The sequence below is a fragment of the Zootoca vivipara genome, chromosome 4 (assembly GCF_965207765.1).
Source record: "Zootoca vivipara chromosome 4, rZooViv2.hap1.1, whole genome shotgun sequence".
NCBI classification, from domain to species: domain Eukaryota; kingdom Metazoa; phylum Chordata; class Lepidosauria; order Squamata; family Lacertidae; genus Zootoca; species Zootoca vivipara.
Window position 1 is genome coordinate 77,834,799 of NC_142587.1, and position 11,205 is coordinate 77,846,003.

Here is an 11,205-nt window from a genome sequence, read left to right on the forward strand (position 1 = left end):
CCCTGGACTCACCGTATCCTCGCCGCCGCTGGGGCTGCCGGAGGTGGCGGTGGTGGAGGAGGAGGCGGCAGCAGCCGGTGGCTCTTCTTTTTCTTCTTCTTCTTTTTCTTCTTGTTCTTCTGCTTCCCTCCCTTCTGTCAAGAGGAGCCCGCCCCTCACTCTCCCGACGCTGCGCCGGCAGGGCCCGCCCCCCACACCGCCTGGCGCCGCCTCGCCTCTCACCTGCTGCCCTTTCATGGAGAGGGGCTCCGACAGGCAGCGGTGGGGAAAGGAGGGCAGGAGCGGCGCGGCTCGGCCTGCTGCTTTCGCTCTTTGCGCGCAGATTCGATGGGGAGCATCTGAGGCACTCGCGCGCGCGCGCGCGCGCGCTCCGAAGTTGAAAGGGAAAGAACAAAGGAGGAGGCTGCTCCACCATTCCCGGTCGTTACTCTTGCGTCACCAATTTTTATAGGGTAATCAGAAGGCGCCTCCTGCCCCGAGCAGCTTACAATCGGCATTTGCATTGGGTGCGGGAGGGAGACGTCGTTGTAATTGATTATTTGCGTTCTCATTCCACCCTTCTCTCTAATCTCTCTAACACATGCACACAAACACACACCACAACCCCATTTTATGTTTGCAACAACCCAGCGAGGTATCTGAAAATTAGTGATTGGCCTGGATCTGACAAAGAGGGCAGTTGCTGCCTAGTGTTACACTGGCCACCTGTGTTTCTGGGGTGAATTTTAGGGGAGTACGCCCAGTTTTTGCGCTTGTTTAAGCCTCGTTTCAGAGCATTTTTTCTGTTGACCCCAGGACTGTAAACTTTAAGGTAAAGGTAAAGGGGCCCCTGACCATCAGGTCCAGTTGTGTCCGACTCTGGGGTTGCGGCGCTCATCTCGCTCTATAGGTCGAGGGAGCGGGCGTTTGTCCGCAGACAGCTTCCGGGTCATGTGGCCAGCATGACTAAGCTGCTTTTGGCGAACCACAGCAGCGCACGGAAATGCTGTTTACCTTCCCGTCGGAGCGGTCCCTATTTATCTACTTGCACTTTGATGTGCTTTCGAACTGCTAGGTGGGCAGGAGCTGGGACCGAGCAACGGGAGCTCACCCCGTTGCAGGGTTCAAACCGCCAACCTTCTGATCAGCAAGCCCTAAACTTTTGTTGTTGTTTAGTCGTTTAGTCGTGTCCGACTCTTCGTGACCCCATGGACCATAGCACGCCAGGCACTCCTGTCTTGCACTGCCTCCCGCAGTTTGGTCAAACTCATGTTCGTAGCTTCGAGAACACTGTCCAACCATCTCGTCCTCTGTCGTCCCCTTCTCCTAGTGCCCTCAATCTTTCCCAACATCAGGGTCTTTTCCAAGGATTCTTCTCTTCTCATAAGGTGGCCAAAGTATTGGAGCCTCAGCTTCACGATCTGTCCTTCCAGGGAGCACTCAGGGCTGATTTCCTGAAGAATGGATAGGTTTGATCTTCTTGCAGTCCATGGGACTCTCAAGAGTCTCCTCCAGCACCATAAACTTTAGCATGCAGCAAACAAGAAGTATGCCCAAACTGTTCTGCAAGCCCCACACTGAGGTAGCTCAGTTTTGCTGATTTTTCTCTTGTTTTATTGCTAATTTTATTATGCACACAGCTTACAGATTTATCTATAATCTTTTCTAAGTAAATAAAGAGTGTTTTCAGTCACTTGAAACATAACTTTGAAAACAGCCCTTATAAACTATGTATATTCTAATAGCACTGCAAAGATTCCAAGTGCTTGTAATCAGAAATGGTCCAAGAAATGTCAGAAAAACCACTTGGCTTTCATTGCCAGTAAAGTATAGTAAGGTAACTTATAATTACTGAGCCTCAAACTGGCTGCCTGAGGTGAGCTGCCTCACCCTTCCTAGCGGTACAGCCAGACTTGCATGTAGTCTGTCTATATATCCACTCAGGTCCGTTCTTAACCTGAAACTGTTCTTAACCTGAGCTACCACTTTAGCTAATGGGGCCTCCTGCTGCCGCCGTGCCGCCACCGTGCGATTTCTGTTCTCATCCTGAAGCAAAGTTCTTAACCTGAGGTACTATTTCTGGGTTAGCAGAGTCTGTAACCTGAAGCGTCTGAAACCTGAAGTGTCTGTAACCCGAGGTACCACTGTATATGAGAGAAAATATACGACATACTATATGATACACACACACACTTAGGATCATTCCACCTTTTCATTCTGCCTTTCCACTGCATTGTGTGAAACTAAAATCTGTAGACCAACCTAGGTAAAGGTAAAGGGACCCCTGACCATTAGGTCCAGTCATGACCGACTCTGGGGTTGCGTGCTCATCTCGCATTATTGGCCGAGGGAGCCGGCGTATAGCTTCCAGGTCATGTGGCCAGCATGACAAAGCCGCTTCTGGCAAACCAGAGCAGCACATGGAAACGCCGTTTACCTCCCCGCTGTAGTGGTTCCTATTTATCTACTTGCATTTTGATGTGCTTTCGAACTGCTAGGTTGGCAGGAGCTGGGACCAAGCAACCGGAGCTCACCCCGTCACAGGGATTCGAACCGCCAACCTTCTGATCAGCAAGCCCTAGGCTCAGTGGTTTAACCCACAGCGCTAGGGTTGTCCAATAAGATGCTATTTTGCATACATTATAACCCTTCTGATTCCTCCAAGTTTTAAATCTGTAATAACCTAACATATGAAGGATAAAAGATGAGAAACCAGAGGGAAACAAAAGTAAATGTATCTTTTGAACAAGCTACTGTTGGTCATGCCCCAGTGCTGAACATAATGAATGAATGTAGTTGTACGTATTGTTGTTGTTTTTTAGTCGTTTAGTCGTGTCCGACTCTTCGTGACCCCATGGACCATAGCACGCCAGGCACTCCTGTCTTGCACTGCCTCCCGCAGTTTGGTCAAACTCATGTTCGTAGCTTCGAGAACACTGTCCAACCATCTCGTCCTCTGTCGTCCCCTTCTCCTAGTGCCCTCAATCTTTCCCAACATCAGGGTCTTTTCCAAGGATTCTTCTCTTCTGATGAGGTGGCCAAAGTATTGGAGCCTCAGCTTCACGATCTGTCCTTCCAGGGAGCACTCAGGGCTGATTTCCTTAAGAATGTATAGGTTTGATCTTCTAGCAGTCCATGGGACTCTCAAGAGTCTCCTCCAGCACCATAATTCAAAAGCATCAATTCTTCGGCGATCAGCCTTCTTTATGGTCCAGCTCTCACTTCCATACATCACTACTGGGAAAACCATAGCTTTAACTATACGGACCTTTGTCAGCAAGGTGATGTTGTACGTATAGTGTTGATATTTTAGAGAAAGAAGAAGCTAAAAAGTTAAGAGAGGTTTTGTGCTTCAAAGACTAATGCATTTCTAGGTAAGCACACAGTTTAATGAAGGCAGCTGCACGCTAAAGATATGAGTCAAGGAAAAACAACAGCAGGCTGTTCAGAAAAGAGGACTGTATTTCCAGAACATTATGAGATTTTGGAGAGTTTACTACTGTAGGTCTTCAGAAACTGGTGTTCTGCTATGGCCTATATGTACAAGATTATCTCTGCTACTGAGTACAGACGGTTTTGTTTTCACACTCAAGTACATGTCACCAAGAACTAGCCTGCTACTCATTTACCAATCCAAACAAGAAAAAGAAACAGTCCTTTCCTTTATTGTGTAGATGTAGAGCTCCTTGCATGCTGCAACCTCCCAACACAGAAAATGTACCCATCTGTGCTGCAATTAGGCTTGAAAGTTCTATTTCAATAGAAATAGTTTTTTCATTGTTGTTGTTGTTTCTATTATTGCAGAGGGAGGAATGGTCTTCCTGGTGCATTTACCTGGGGAGGGTAGGGTTAAATCCCTCTGGAAACTTGGGTTGAAAAAAGCTAGCATTCTTTTTGGAAGTCTAATTCCTATGGGTAGAGGGAAAGTGAGTATGCATGTGTGTATACACACGTATGAGCATGCATTGTGTGTTTGTGGTGTATGCTTTATGTAGGCGTGCATATTGTGACTCCTCCCCTCCTCCCGCTGTGTCTACATCTGACATGTGGCTCCCAGGGGGTTGGCTAAGGGGTTAGTGCAGCCCTCAGGCCCAAAAGAGGTTGCCTATTCCTTCTTTAATCTGTCATCCTAATATGCTCATATAAGCCTTTTGATAATATTCACTGTGTAAAAATGTGTGTCGTGAGTGCAGAACTGTTAACGTGTAGTTGAAACTAAAGCTGTTCTTAACAGCAGAAGATACATTTCTCCCCCACTTCCTATATCTATAACTTGAATGTAAAACTTCCATTGGCTTCCATTGCATTTTCAGTTTTAAACTGGCCACTTTACACTTCCTCTCCCATGTAGACAATGATCTGAATGGAAATGTTCTATATTACAAGGGCATTTTAAAGGGTGGGTTATGAAAACAACCCTGCCCCTCATGTCACCCAAGCTCTTTAATTGGCTTCAGCACAAAGAGCAGCTCACATCGCAGCAGGTGTAGCAGAATCTGATGTCTGGCAAATGTCCTGTATTTCTGTTGCACTCTTGTGAGTAATAAAATAACCATTGTCGCTAAGAAATGCTCCTTCCTAAAGCACATTTCTTTACATGTTGTATCCTTATGAAAGTAGCTTTTAGTAGTGGAGCCAGAAGCCCTGACATGAACCCACTTGTTAAATTCTCTGTAATCTATTGCTTAGTGAACCCGCACAAACGGCATTTTTTATTCTCCAGTTCCTTCATTGTTTCCCCATCATTCCATTCTGCGTCTGTTAGTAGTAGCATAATGGAAGCAGCTAATACATGGCTCGAGGATGAATGTTTCATTCAGTTCCACTGTGCCATGCTTAGCACATTCAAAGCAAAGGTATAAAACATGGGAATTGAAGGAAAATGGACAGAAACAACAACCAAAAGGAAGAAAAGGGAAACAACTAACTTCAGTAGGAAGAATTTGTTTTTTTGAATTGCGACAGATTCCTCGCCATTCAGAACAATAGAAAGAAATACCAGTGATGCCCCTATAACAGGTGCAGGCATGAGTAAAAGTAAAAAGGGATATTGGACACATTACTAAGATGCTCTGCCTTGCTGTCATCCTTTACACTTTGTCTCCCAAACTTTGTTTGCCTCATATGTGATTGTGCCAAGCAACAGCTTGGACCCACACAACAGAGGAAGCAAACCCTGGCATACTCCAGCTATCCAGCAGGACATAGACCTGCCCTACTAAGTGGTAAAGGTAAAGGGCCCCCTGACCATCAAGTCCAGTCGTGTCCGACTCTGGGGTTGCGGCGCTCATCTCACTCTATAGGCCGAGGGAGCCGGTGTTTGTCCGCAGACAGCTTCTGGGTCATGTGGCCAGCATGACAAAGCTGCTTCTGGCGAACCAGAGCAGCGCACGGAAACGCCGTTTACCTTCCCGCTGGAGCGGTCCCTATTTATCTACTTGCACTTTGATGTGCTTTCGAACTGCTAGGTGGGCAGGAGCTGGGACCAAGCAACGGGAGCTCACCCCGTTGCAGGGATTCGAACAGCCAACCTTCTGATCAGCAAGCCCTAGACTCTGTGGTTTAACCCACAGTGCCACCTGGGTCCCTACTAAGTGGTATAGAAATTAAATAATCAATAATCAAATGTGCATTGGGGTTTCACATGATACTCACTGTTTTTAAAAACTTTCAGGCTGTGACCTTTAGCCTAAAGAAGGCCAGATGACATCCACCACTTGATAAAGTGCTTTCCCTCTGGGGTTTGCATGTGTTTGTGTACTTGGAATGGCGCAGGGAGTGTTTTTATTTTAGTGGTGAAGAGGGCCTGTTGGATGGTTGTTAATGGAATCAGAAACAGAATCCAAAGGGTTTGTTTTAAAAAAACCCCAATAATATTCTGTTCAATGTGTCAACACATACAGGTATCAGTGCAAAATCCATAAGGGGAAAACATTTGGGGAAGCAAATAGGCATGCAACAATGGGAAATTATATGAATTTCAGAATCATTATTATATGTACAGTATCAGCAAATAATAAGGAAATATATTAAAACTATGAGTCATTAATAATTTTATCCATGTGCTACTTTCCCACAAAAAAGAATCAAGCTCAGAGCAGCTAAGAACAAAGAAAACAGGAATACACCTCAAAATCAACCATTGCAAGAACTGTTTCATAACATAATAAAACAACATAATTGCAAATATGGCAGCATGCCCCCCAAAAACACATTTTGGTACTATAAATAGAACAAGATTACATTAGCATCGCACCTCCTGGTAATAGCAAAAATAACAAGGGAGTTTGACTGTTTCAGCTTGATCCCAGAAAGACCTCTCCCATGATGTTCGCAGTCCCTCTCCTGCAGCAGCTTCTTACAAGGCTTCCAAAGGCAGAGAACAGGGCAGCTGGAAACACCTTTCCCATCACGTTGCTTGCCATGATATAAGTGGTTCCATACTCCAGTACAAATGTTTCATATGGTGATTGAGGGGCCTCTCCCAACTTCTGGAGAGGTTGCAGCAATAAGGGGTTGCGTATACACCTTTGATGAGCATGCCCAATTCTTTCTACATTGGCTCCCAGTACGTTTCTGAGCACAGTTCAAAGTGTTGGTGCTGACCTTTGAAGCCCTAAATGGCCTCGGTCCAGTATACCTGAAGGAGCGTCTCCACCCCCATCGTTCTGCCCGGACACTGAGGTCCAGTACCGAGGGCCTTCTGGTGGTTCTCTTGTTGCGAGAAGCCAAGTTGCAGGGAACCAGGCAGAGGGCCTTCTCAGTGGTGGCGCCCACCCTGTGGAACACCCTCCCATCAGATGTCAAAGAAAAAAACAGCTACCAGATTGTTAGAAGACATTTGAAGGCAGCCCTGTTTAGGGAGGCTTTTAATGTTTAATAGATTATTTTATTTCATTTTTCTGTTGTAAGCCACCCAGAGTGGCTGGGGAAACCCAGCCAGATGGGCGGGGTATAAATAATAAATTATTATTATTATTATTATTATTATTATTATTATTATTATTATTATTTTCATAAATGTGTCTGAGGCTACAGTCTGAAAATCAGTTACAATGATCATAACTAAAGGAAAATGTAACTCCACATCACAGTTTCTGTTGTTGACTTTTAAAGGACTGAAAAATAGACATTTATCAGAGGTACAGTGGTACCTCGGATTAAGAACTTAATTTGTTCTGGACGTCCGTTCTTAACCTGAAACTGTTCTTAACCTGAGCTACCACTTTACCTAATGGGGCCTCCCACTGCTGTTGTGCCGCTGCTGCGTGATTTCTGTTCTCACCCTGATTCCTGAAGCAAAGTTCTTAACCCGAGGTACTATTTCTGGGTTAGCGGAGTCTGTAACCTGAAGCATCTGAAACCTGAAGCATCTGTAACCCGAGGTACCACTGTACTATTAAGCATCATAACAAGGACTGCATGGATAGTCACAGCCCAGCATTGGGAAACTCTAGGGGAATTTCACGTTGACCCGCGGTGCTGAAAGGTTCACACATCAAATTAGACTTTTAAAGGGATTTGAGTTTCCAGATTCCTGTGGGGTGGGAGGCAGTTTTATTCATTTCACAAGCTGTTGAGTATGTGGGTGTCAACCACTGGCTTTCTATTTGGAGATTAGGCGGTGTGTTTTTTGTTTTTTAAAGGCCTCTTGTTAAATAAGTGGTAAATACGCGTTCTACCCTTTCCCCCATCAAGCAACTTGCGTAAAGGATTTTTTTAAAAAAATGCCTGACATCTAAGGAACAGGAAAGGTGGTCAATGCCAAACAAATGCCAGCAAAAGGAGCTGTCCAGCCCTACAGCGACAGTCTGAATCTAGTTTTGATCATAGCCTAGTCAGTAGTGCATATACATTTTATTCTTCAAATGAGTAGTTACTTAAGGTTCTTCATTATCTGTAACAACAAATAATAATAAACATTAGAAAGGCAAGGAGTGTGGGAAGCCACCTAAAGTTGAAAGTACAGTGGTAAGATGTATCTGCCTCCCTTCATCAGAAGTAGGGAACCAGCTAGGAAAGTGTTTATACAGTTGGATGACAAGGGAGTAAAAGAGTTGCTAAAGGAGGATAAGGACTTAGCAGAACGGTTGAATTAATTATTCACATCTGTCTTCCCTGTGCATGCAGAGTGGATAGCTAGATGACCTGAACTTAATTTTTCAGGAAGAACTGAGGCAAGAGGTGATATTCTACATCTTACTGGCAAGTTTAAAATTAATAGCGGGATCACCCAAGAAATCCTAAATAATTCTAATGAAAAACACAAACTATGTTTCTTATCCCTAAGATTGGTATCTATATCAGGGGACTGGAAAAAACAGTCTATAATACCAGTTTTTAGAAGGGGATCCAGGGAGATCAATGAAGTTCAGTCTAATGTCTATTTAGGGTGCCTTGGTGGATAAAATCATCAAGCATAAAGAGCTACAAGCCTTGGTGGAAAGAATCAATATAGATTCTGTAAATATACGTCCTCTTTCAGTAAGCAGCTTCCCATCAAATATCAAAGACAGTACAATCTGGCATAATGTGTCTTTCCTTTGTGAACCTCATAGTTATTCTACTAAAGCAGGATTGGGGAACCTTGGGCTCCTCCAAATGTTTGTGGACTCGAACTCCAACATAGCAAGTGGTCAGGGATGATGGGAATTATAATCCATCAACACCCAGAAGGCCCATGCACTAAAATTATAGCCATACGAGCAAGGATTGAAATATTTTTTCAATGTAAAAGTGTTGCCCTCCCCGTTTTCCAGCTCAGCCTGCTCTCTGAAGCACCTCCCACTTGAGACATTTATAAGCAAAAGGCACTTGTAAGTCTCTTTGTTAGAACCTTTGAACTTTGGAGCAGCGCAATGAATAATGGAAACCTTCCATTGTTTTCAGCATGAGCATTGCATTGTAACTGTAACATGAAACTCAAATGGTAATAGCAGCAGATGTTGGCTTATCATTACAGAAAAAGGAATAAGGATATGTCAATACTGATGACAATTTTAGATTAGTCACAATTTCAAAAGAGATTATCATAATCATAAATGAGTTAGATCGAAATGAGTTACTATAGATCGAATTCACACACCCACACCCAGTGATATCACCATTAAAAACAAACTGATTTAGCCCAGCGGATCCTAGTTGGTTTATAACTCCGCATTTTAAAGCCTTTTCTATCTTTTTAAAAACCAACCTCCAGCGATGTCTCTGTAGTAATCATTTTAGCTTTTTCTTTAAAAGATCAGTTGTGAATGCCTGGAGATAGGATTCAAGGCACTGTTGATTGGCAGTATAAATATCAGTACACAGAATACCTAGGGTGAAAAACTGAAAGAGCATTTGAAACATAACCCTGTGTTTTTCATTTGTAAGATATACAAAGTGGCATAGCTGCGTGTTATATTTTAAAAGCAGAGCCTCAAGGTAAACTGATTCCTCACTCTCAGATCTATGGAACTTTAATAAGAAAGCAGAAAATACAACAATGCTTTTCAAATAATGAAAGAAACAAACAAAGGCATTTGCATCCAAGGGGGGGATGGGGGAGGATTCCAGTATATCCTATTGCTGAAACAATGAAGTTGGTGGTGAACATAAGAAGAGTCCTTTCTGATCAAATTAAAGGAACATCTGGTTCAGCATCCTGTTCTCACAGTAGCCAATCAGATGCCTGTGGGAAGCCTGAAAGCAGGACACGCCCACAACTCTTCCCACTCATGTTCCCAAGAAACTCAGAGGCATACTATATTTACTACTGGAGGCTGTTGACTTCCATCTGTCTCAAAAGGCAATGGGGGCAAAGTCAAACTGCTGGAGAATCGCAGCGCCTGCTGTGGCTGCAGAGACCAGTAACTTGTAAGTGCTGCCTCCCACGTTTTTTGCTGCATTAGCAGCGCCTAAATGACCTCTCTGAGACACAAGCCTGGGTAGTGTGTATGGAGGTCCTGGGATGCCCTCTTGGACTTGCTGATGTGGTCCAAAGGAAAGCAGAGCAAGACATTTGGTACCAGCTTGGATGCAGGAGATACCAGAAGGATTTGTGGATTTGTGTAGGGTTTACTCCTTAGTCTTTTCTTTTCCCAAAGATGTCTCTCAAGGCAAAGGCTACAGGTTCTTTTTGGGGGGGGTTATGCCCAAAGCCTTTGCACCCACTCAGTGTGATTCAGAACAGGCCCCTTCCCACAGACTTTGATTCCCAATTCAGCCATTGGTAAGGTTGATTTGATTCCCCAATGTAGCTCTTCACTCACGCCTTCGTCCTTGGCAGGGAGGACACCATTTGTAGCTTACCTCAGGTGCCAAACTGTATTGGGCCGGCCCTGTCATCATGGCTAGTAGTCACTGATAGCATTACCTTCCATTCATTTGTCTGTAAGATACAGAATTCTCTAAGCTGCATTGCAGAAAAATCCTAAGCAGATACGGTAGGGGTTGAATCACCTGGTTGTATGCAATGTAAACATACATGGTAATACGAGCTGCAGGATCTTGTGTAGGCATAATGTTGGACTGCATTCTGACATTTAACAACTTGGCAGGAGAAAACAGTTGTAAAAATCCCAACAACTAATAAAATTATATTACACTAGAATAAACACTATCATTTCTCGGATAGGTATTCATCTTTTAGTAATATCTTTATCTTCACCCCCCCACCATTACAATTTTAAAGAGTATTCTAGGTCCTAACCTGCCATGGGGAAAATATAAAATGGGAGCATTCTGAATAATTTTTATCTAACAGAGCCAGTGATTCACCCCCGTCTTTCTGAAGGAATGCTTGGTGCTAAATTTCCTAGTTCACACAGAATTTAGAAATCATTCTTACAGCCAAGTCCTGCACTTGTTTACTTGGAAACAAGAGCCACTATTCTGTATGCATTCCAAGTAAGCATGCACAAGATTGTAGCCTCAGACACATTTATGAAAATACAATACTTGTCATTCAGCGAAGCCCTTGAGGCCCATGGATGAGCAAAGACTGCTAGGGAGTAGTGAAAGAGCTTAGCCACAGAGGCCAAGAGTCAAGGTCTCCTTAATACCGAAGTCCTCCTCATAAGGAAGTCTCTCTTTGACAAGAGCTGATGGAATTCTGCTGGACCCCTGGATGTGATCTCCCTAACTCCAACCCACCATGAACAACCATCTGTAAGCAACAGATATCTCCCATGCTTAAGAAAATATTTCTTTTCCTTGCTATTCATGGTGCTTTAAATGTGTATTCTA

The 11,205-nt window shown here is 44.0% G+C and overlaps 1 protein-coding gene across 1 annotated transcript in view; it reads right to left on the reverse strand.

The window, feature by feature from the left end:
* The window catches only part of FRY (FRY microtubule binding protein), a 194,176-nt gene extending 193,847 nt beyond the window's left edge, over positions 1–329 (reverse strand). The window contains exon 1 of the mRNA XM_060273790.2: positions 13–329. The gene's annotated coding sequence lies outside the window, so the exon portion shown is untranslated. The remainder of the gene's footprint in view (positions 1–12) is intronic.
* Positions 330–11,205: the final 10,876 nt, after the last annotated feature.